This window comes from Cebus imitator, unplaced genomic scaffold (assembly GCF_001604975.1).
Source record: "Cebus imitator isolate Cc_AM_T3 unplaced genomic scaffold, Cebus_imitator-1.0 Scaffold164, whole genome shotgun sequence".
Lineage (NCBI taxonomy): Eukaryota > Metazoa > Chordata > Mammalia > Primates > Cebidae > Cebus > Cebus imitator.
In genome coordinates, this window is record NW_016107479.1 from 750,207 (window position 1) to 758,169 (window position 7,963).

General features: G+C 36.9%; 1 protein-coding gene and 1 non-coding gene across 48 annotated transcripts in view; one reads left to right on the forward strand and one right to left on the reverse strand.

Annotated features, from left to right (window-relative positions):
- The window catches only part of PTPRD (protein tyrosine phosphatase receptor type D), a 2,344,803-nt gene that overhangs the window by 481,350 nt on the left and 1,855,490 nt on the right, over positions 1 to 7,963 (reverse strand). The gene's annotated exons all lie outside the window — the stretch shown is intronic.
- On the forward strand, positions 5,979 to 6,040 carry LOC119473518. The gene has a single exon (XR_005202738.1). It is a non-coding gene; the product is annotated as a U7 small nuclear RNA (small nuclear RNA).

The window sequence follows — 7,963 nt, forward strand, 5'->3', positions numbered from 1 at the left end:
ATTCTCCTGCCTCAGCCTCCAGAGTAGCTGTGATTACAGGTGCGTGCCACCATGCCTGGCTAATTTTTGAATTTTTAGTAGAACCGAGGTTTAACCATGCTGGTCAGGCTGGTGACCTCGGGATCCACTCACCTCAGCCTCCCAAAGTGCTGAGATTACAGGCATGAGCCACCACGTCTGCCCTTTTTTGTTGCTCTTTTGTTTTTGTTTTGGAGACAAAGAGTCTATAGTGCAGTGAGGAAATCTAGGCCCACTGCATCCTCTGTCTCCCAGGTTCAAGTGATTCTGGAGGAGACAAATTTAAAGGAATTTCAGAGTTACCATCACCAGGGTTCGTGGACCAGACATGAGATTTGAGAGGAAATAAAGGAATGTGAGATGACTTAGGATGCTGACTATAACTAGGTGATTGGTGAAGAAAAGTCTTTTTTTTTTTTTTTCTTTATAGAGATGGGGGGTTTCACCATGTTGGCCAGGCTGGTTTTGAACTTCTGACCTCAAGTGATCCACCCACCTCGGCCTCCCAAAGTGCTAGGATTAGAGGCGTGAGCCACTGCACCTGGCCAAGAAGTCATTTTTAATGGACAGATACTAGACAGGCTCACAGCTCTTTTGACCATGGTGTTTTGCCTTAGGGGACATTTCAAAACGATCAAATCAAAATTCGAAAAAACAATGTGTTTTAAGGCCAGGGAATGCCTGCAATGGACAGCCAGACCTCATCCCTTCCCTGATGCAGATCTCAGAAAAGAGGTAGAGTGAAGGTCAGAGATTGAGTAGGCAATGAAGCAAGAAATGTGTGAGAATTATGAGGGAACGTGTGAAATTATCTGTCACAGTCATTTCTTAAGGGCGGAAAAAAAGGCTGAAATAGTTTGTTTTTTGAAAACATCAAAACGACCTCATCAGATAACTAGATCAATATAGCATGTATATGCGGAGGGTAGATTGAGGGAATATTGCTTTTAGCCTTGGACACATGAATTTGAAGTACTTATGACTCTTCCTGGTAAATGGTCTCCAGTCACCTATTGTACTAAAGAGACGGTTACTTTGATTCTAAAAGTAAGAAGTCGTCTCCAAAATTGGATGCCACAAAATGAAATTGAAAGTCATCCATAGGGGAAATGAGTTCCAGAACATACACATTAAAAATGATAATAAATGCAGTCACTTTCTAGATTCTAGTTTATACTGAGCCAAGGTCAACGCTTACGGAAATACTAATGACTACCTTAGCTGTCCTTTTCTAATGGACGGCAGAAGCATTCATATGGGAGGTGCGCATTCAGTTCTGTTTTTGAGGAAAACAATGAGAAAGTATTGGTGCTGATGACTGAAATCCAGCTTTTGGAATACTGACTTAAATTCATTTGATCTTACTCGTATCTGCCCCCGTTGAGAAGAGGGGCTTGGTATAGCCTTTTCGTTGCTGTTTAATCCTTTAAAAAATAAAATTATATATCTAGAGGATATATTTAAGCACACATTTTGTGAGCAATCAAATTTAACTATTGATAAAAACGAGGCGCAAAAGCCTCTGCTAGAGGTAAAGACCTCTAGTCCTTGCTCATAACAGACACACTTCACTTCTTTGTCCCCTTTTTTCCTTTTCTCCGTTTCTCTCTATTCTTCTCTCCCTCTTTTTTCTTTATGACTGCTAAAAAGGTATATGATTCCTCAACCCCCACAGGTAATGCTATTTCACATTTACAAAATGCTCTCACATCCATCATCTAAGATCGTTACTTTTCAAGTGATCAGTAGGAAAAGAGATACAATGCCGCTACTTCCACTGAGGAACTCAGGCTCAAGAAGCTGGCGACATATGTAAGGTCCCGTAGTACTTTAGCTGCAAACAGATGACTCACACCTGTGGTAGCCAGCCTCCTGGCTGGCCCTCAATTATCCCTGTTTCCAAGTATGCCTAGATTGTCTGTAGTCCTGTCATTGTAACAGTGTTGCTGCCGGCCGTATGATGATGGTATGTCACTTCTACAATTAGGTTTTAAGCGACTTCTACCTTTGGCGCTTACTCTCTTTCTCTGATCACTTATTTTGGAATAAGCCACCTACCATGTGAGCAGTCCAATGGTGGAACCGAACTGAACAAAAACTGAGGGTTCCTTGGTTCAAAATAGAGGTAAGAATGCTTGTCAACATACTTCCATCTTGGAAAAAGATCCTCTAGCCCCAGCCAAACCTTCAGATGACTGCAGCCCCGTCTAACATTCTGACTGCAGCTTCATGAGAGACTCTGAGCCAGAACTACAGATTCCTGATGCTCAGAAACGGTGCTGCTGCAAGCTGTCAGGCCTGGGATAATTTGTAATAAAGCAATAACTAACTATGACAGTGTCTAAGTCTTCTTACTCTGAGTCCAGTGCTCTTCCTACTCTACCACGTTACACCTGCATTCAGAACAGTTCGGTTTGCAGAGGCTTGCCAAATAACCACAATATTCGGTTAGACATCATTTTTAAAAAGACAAGACTGACAACATCTGTGCATGTAATTTAAAATAATCCAGGAGTTTTATCCAGATACTAGAACAGAAAAAAACCTATACTGAAAATGTGCTACAGATATACAAGAGGTATCTAGGTTTGTATTTACAAGTTCATTTGTAAATCCATAACCACCTGTCTAAAATCAGTCTCAACAATGGAGACTATGAGAGGAAGAGGTCTGGCTGGATTCACTTGGCAAAGGAGAATTACCAAGAGCTGAAGAAATTCTTCAGCTCCCTTCAGCACAGCTGTGAGACTGATATAGAGTGCTCGGAAACTAAGGAACCTTCTTCCTTCACTGCAGTTGTCACATAATCACACATTACAGTGCCGCAGCCTGAGTCAAAGAGACATGCAAAATTCACCAAGGACAGCAGCAATGCATTTCTCCCCCCTGTATTTGTGGAAAGACATCAAGAAAAGGAAGGCAAGTATGAATGCAAAAACATCTGCTCCCTAAACTCATTTAAAAAATATCCCTGCAAAAAATAAATGTGAATCATCTATAGTGTATAGCAGACGGAAGTGCAATATGTTTAACTGAAGGCAGAAAGGGGATGCAACTGAAGAACCAGGGGGTATGGAAATAAAATAATACTTAAGCCCATTTTACATACTGCTGCCCATTAGGTTGCACTCTGGTAAAATATGTGGAAAATCATCTTTTATTTTTATCACACTACTTTGAAAGAATTCCAAAAAATTACAGTAGACTCTCCAGTGGGATTTATATTCATACTCTCTAGTAGCATTTATAGTCACAGAAGCCAATTTTTTTCTTTTTCTTCTTTTTTTTTTTTTTTTTTTTTTTTTTTTTTTTTTTTTTTTTTTTTTTTTTTTTTTTTTTTTTTTTTTTTTAAGGCAGGGTCTCATTATGTTGCCCATGCTGGACTTGAACTCTGGGCTTACGCAATACTCCTGCCTTGGACTTCCAAGTAGCTGGAGCTACAGGCACGTGTCACAGCCCTCAGCAGAAGCCAGATTTGAGGACAGCAACATAACTTCTCCCTAAAATGAGAAATAAATTATAGAGTTGTCTTGGTTTCAAAGAGATTTTAACTTCGCTGACTTGCCTCAGAGGAACTTAACAAGAAAGAGGAAACTGAGGAATAAGTTATTTTATATAACTGACAGCAACAATGCAATGACTCAGGATTTGGGGCAAACTACATATGAACTTATGATCATTAAATAAAATCATCAAAGAGTTCGATTGTCTTTAGATGAATGGTCAATAAGTGACAGTACACAAAGGAACAAAAATCAATTTTTTGCACTGCTAATTATTGGGACCCAATTTTAAAACAAAGTTGTTTATCTTCTTGGCATGCACTTAAGTTTCTTGAATTCATAACATCTCTTAGCCTGATGGATGAAACCTTTTGAAATCTTTAACATTCATTTAAAGGTTTCATTTTAATTTCTTGGGCACTACCAAAATGGGAAAACATTAGTATCATTCGCCAATATGTTTATTTTATAACAAGAAAATAAAAAAAAAATTTTTGAGACAAATCTCACTCTGTCACCCAGACTGGAGAGCAGTGGCGTGGTCTTGGCTCACTGCAACCTCTACCTACGAGGTTTAAACTATTCTCCTGCCTCAGCCTCCCGAGGGGCTGGGATCACAGGCATCCACTACCACATCCAGCTAATTTTTTTCTATTTTTAGTAGAGACAGGGTTTCACCAGGCTGGTCAGGCTGGTCTTGAACTCCAGACCTCAGGCGATTCACCCATCTCAGCCTCCTAAAGTGCTGGGATTACAGGCATAAGCCACCACACCCAGCCAATGAAAAAATTAAATAGCCTACCTAGGAATTACACAAGAGAAAATATGATGGAGAATTAATTTCACACACTGGATAACACCACCAATATCAGGGTCACTGGAATGATAAATGAAAACTTTTGGGTTGTGGAGACAGAGTAACAGCTATCAGTATAACAGTTACCACTATCTCAGTAATATTTAAATCATAGACGATATAAGAATAGACTGTAATGTCCTTTTAGGACAGTCCAAAAATTTAAAGTTGGAAAATTATTACAAACTCTCATTTTTGAAGAGGAAATGAATAAAATTTAAAATCAAAGTTATCTAAAGCAATCTATGCCACTGTTCACTATGTAGCATATAAGATCTAAAGGAGAGGGTTATTTCTTAATGTACTCTTATTCTGAAAAATAAGCTCAAACAAAATGCATAGAACTATGTACCAAGTTGCATGTTTTAAAAAAATTAAAAGGCACTTTTTATCTTGCATGGTTACATTATCGAGCAAAGTTCTTTTAACTTCGATAAGAAAATTCTTCTGAAGAAATTAAGTGTACCAAATGATAAAATATGATCACTGCAAAGGCAGGTTTAGGTTTCTGATAAAAATGTATCACGTTTAGCCTTTCCAAATAATCTATGTACACTGTTGGTAGCCACAGCAGAAAATGTTATAAGCCAACAGATGTTTAGGAACATATTTGTATGTTTAAAAATATATCGATGAAGGGATAAGTAGAGAGGAACTGTCCTCATTCTTAATTGTCAAGTTTTAAGTAAATTTTAATTATTTTGGAATCTAATATTTCAAATTTCCTTGGGGGGAGGAATATTTGAATACATAAAACTGAACAGTATTCTATAACAGGGGACAGTGGAAGCCTGTGAAATATTAGGCCTTTACCATTAATACAAAATGTTCTTCGGTAGGCTGACACTGGGATGTAAGAATGGTCCCAGTAAATTACATTCATCAGCAGCTTAGAGTAAGTGAGTATCGCACAGCCTACAATACTTATCAGTCATCAGAGTACTGGTGATTATGAAGTAGAAATATGGAATTTAACTGTCTCTATCCACCCAATATTTAATTTTTTTAAAACTCTGTAGTTATCTATGGCTTCCTGATTTGGATTATGTTAACCTAAAAGCTATAACTTATCACATCAAATCATCATATGCCTGATAATTCATGGCTCTGAAAATGAGTACAATTTCTATTTTATTCACATAATAGATTTAGGTAGGAGACTAAATACAGAAGCTCTGATTCTCTGATTGAGAAATTCAAATTTCCTTAATCCAGAATTAAAATAACTAGAAATGCCAACTGCCCATCAATTTATTTCCTAGAAAATAAAGGATAACAAATATTTTCATTGGTAAACTCAAACATCGCTAGAACTTGAAAGAGCTTTCTAAATAATGAAATATAAAACTCAATTCAAATTATGTTCACAATATTTTCCGTGTTAAAATTTTTGTTTTTTCTAGTTTATGCAATTGAATAACCTAAGTAAAATATTTCTGTAATCTCCTAGCTACTATAATGTTAGATTAATTGGAAAAGTCCATTCCCCAACCATTTGGGATAAACTGAAAATTACTGTAACATTATATGCCTTACTATTAGTACATATTCAAGAGACTTAAAGCATACAAGATTTGATCGTATCATAAAATGGATTCAAGCTGTGTTACAGCTCTTTTCAAATTTGTCTAGCAGGCTTTCCAGTTTTTGCCAGAAAGCCCCTCAACACAAAATAAATAAAATAAATTCAAGCTACAAGTAAACATAAATCCTAATATGATTGTCTTATAGCCAAGAGATTTACTTCCAGTTCTTCTCATCATAACTATGATGTACAATAATATGAAAAGCTCATTTAGTCGTGAATTCCAAGCTTTTCCACTATCAAGTCATTTTCCAAAGCTATCAAATAACTAGATTGCTTAATTTTGATTTGTTTATTCTGTGCCAACACACGGAATCTTGATGATACGCAAAAAGGATGGCTAAGTTACATATGAGGAAGTTGGGAAAAGCACTTTCTGCACCACCACACACTATGAAGATCACCTCGCCCTTGAGATCTCTTGCCATGGGGTTCTATCTTGCTTGTCAAACATCCCACTATCCGCCAGAAACTCTGTGGAACTATCCCAAACACCACCACATCTGTGAAGCTCTATCTCACCCACCAACTGCAGGTGATTTTCCTCTCACTGATCTTACAAGGAAAAAAAGCTGAACCATTTATCCCATGATGCTTTATATTAAAGATACTTGCAAATTTGTCTTTGGTTCTTTGTTGAACTATGAGGTCCTCGAGAGTAAAGAATGTATCTTCTCATATTTGTATTTATTCACTTTAGTGTCTAGAATAAATAGTACAGACTCTCAGAAAATAAATTTAACAGAATTTGTTTTTCATTTTTAGAGACAGAGTCTTGATATGTCACCCAAGCTGGAGTGCAGTGGCAAAAATCATAGCTCTCTGCAGCCTTGAACTCCTGGATTGAAGCAATCCTTCTAACTCAGCCTTAACAGCATCTATCTTACAAGAGAAATGGCAACTTGACTCAAAGCTCAAAGTCTCATGCTAGTCTTACATGGAATTCCACCCTTTACAGATGGAATTTTCTCCTTTATTTCATTCTATGATAACAAGAACATTTTATATGACTAAGCATACATCTGTGAATCAAATTTTCCTTTTTCTTCTTTGGTATCTCTTTACCCAGTCAAGCCTTAATACACTAGACCTTTAAATGCAAGAACTAAACAACCTGATCATGCAGTGTCACTCCTAGGGTCATTAAGTCCAGTTCTCCAGAAACTCTTTAAGAAATAAGATAATAATCGCTTTTAAAACTTGTAAGGGTTTACATCATACAAAGTGCCATCCTACCACTTCCTGTGTCAAGAATGCAGATGATACTGCTTTCAAACAGGGATTTAGGGACTGGAAAACAAAACAATTCTGGGTTTGCTGGTCTAAGCATAACAAATCGGCAGAGATGTTCTGATATTTACTAATAGGAAAATGATTATAAATGGAAGATTTTTAAATCTACCAAAATCATTCTGAATCATCTTTAATAGAGTAGCCTCCTGTTGCATTTAAAAGCTAGCATAGCATATCATCTAGAAGCTGTGACTTTTTTACTCATCCATTCATTTAACAAATGTTTATTAAGCACCTACTCTATGTTAAGTGTTGATCATGGGAGTTGCAATTCAGCAGTTCATACAAGAAAGGTGTGCCTTTTTGAAGTTTACAGGGAGTTGAATACATTTAATCTGCAATACTGGCTCCTACTAGTGCTTCGGTGATCATATATAATAAATACAGTTATGTTAGTCACAGACTTCTCTATGATATAAATTTACAATGTGCTATAAGTCAGAGTATCTGGATCCTCGTCTCATTTCCTTAGTTTAAGTGCCTATGAGAAGTCACAATAATGACTAAAAGCCTCACTTTTACGTGTAAAGTCTGAATGCATAAGCCCAACCTGCTTTCTTTACAGGGTTATTATAAGGATTAATAAAAAGATCCAGTCAAATGATAATGCACCGAGCATATTTATCCTAGATACTATATTAATTTCACATGCATGGCTTTATTCAATACTAACTAGAGTCCTATGGTACTGAGCATATTTATCCTAGA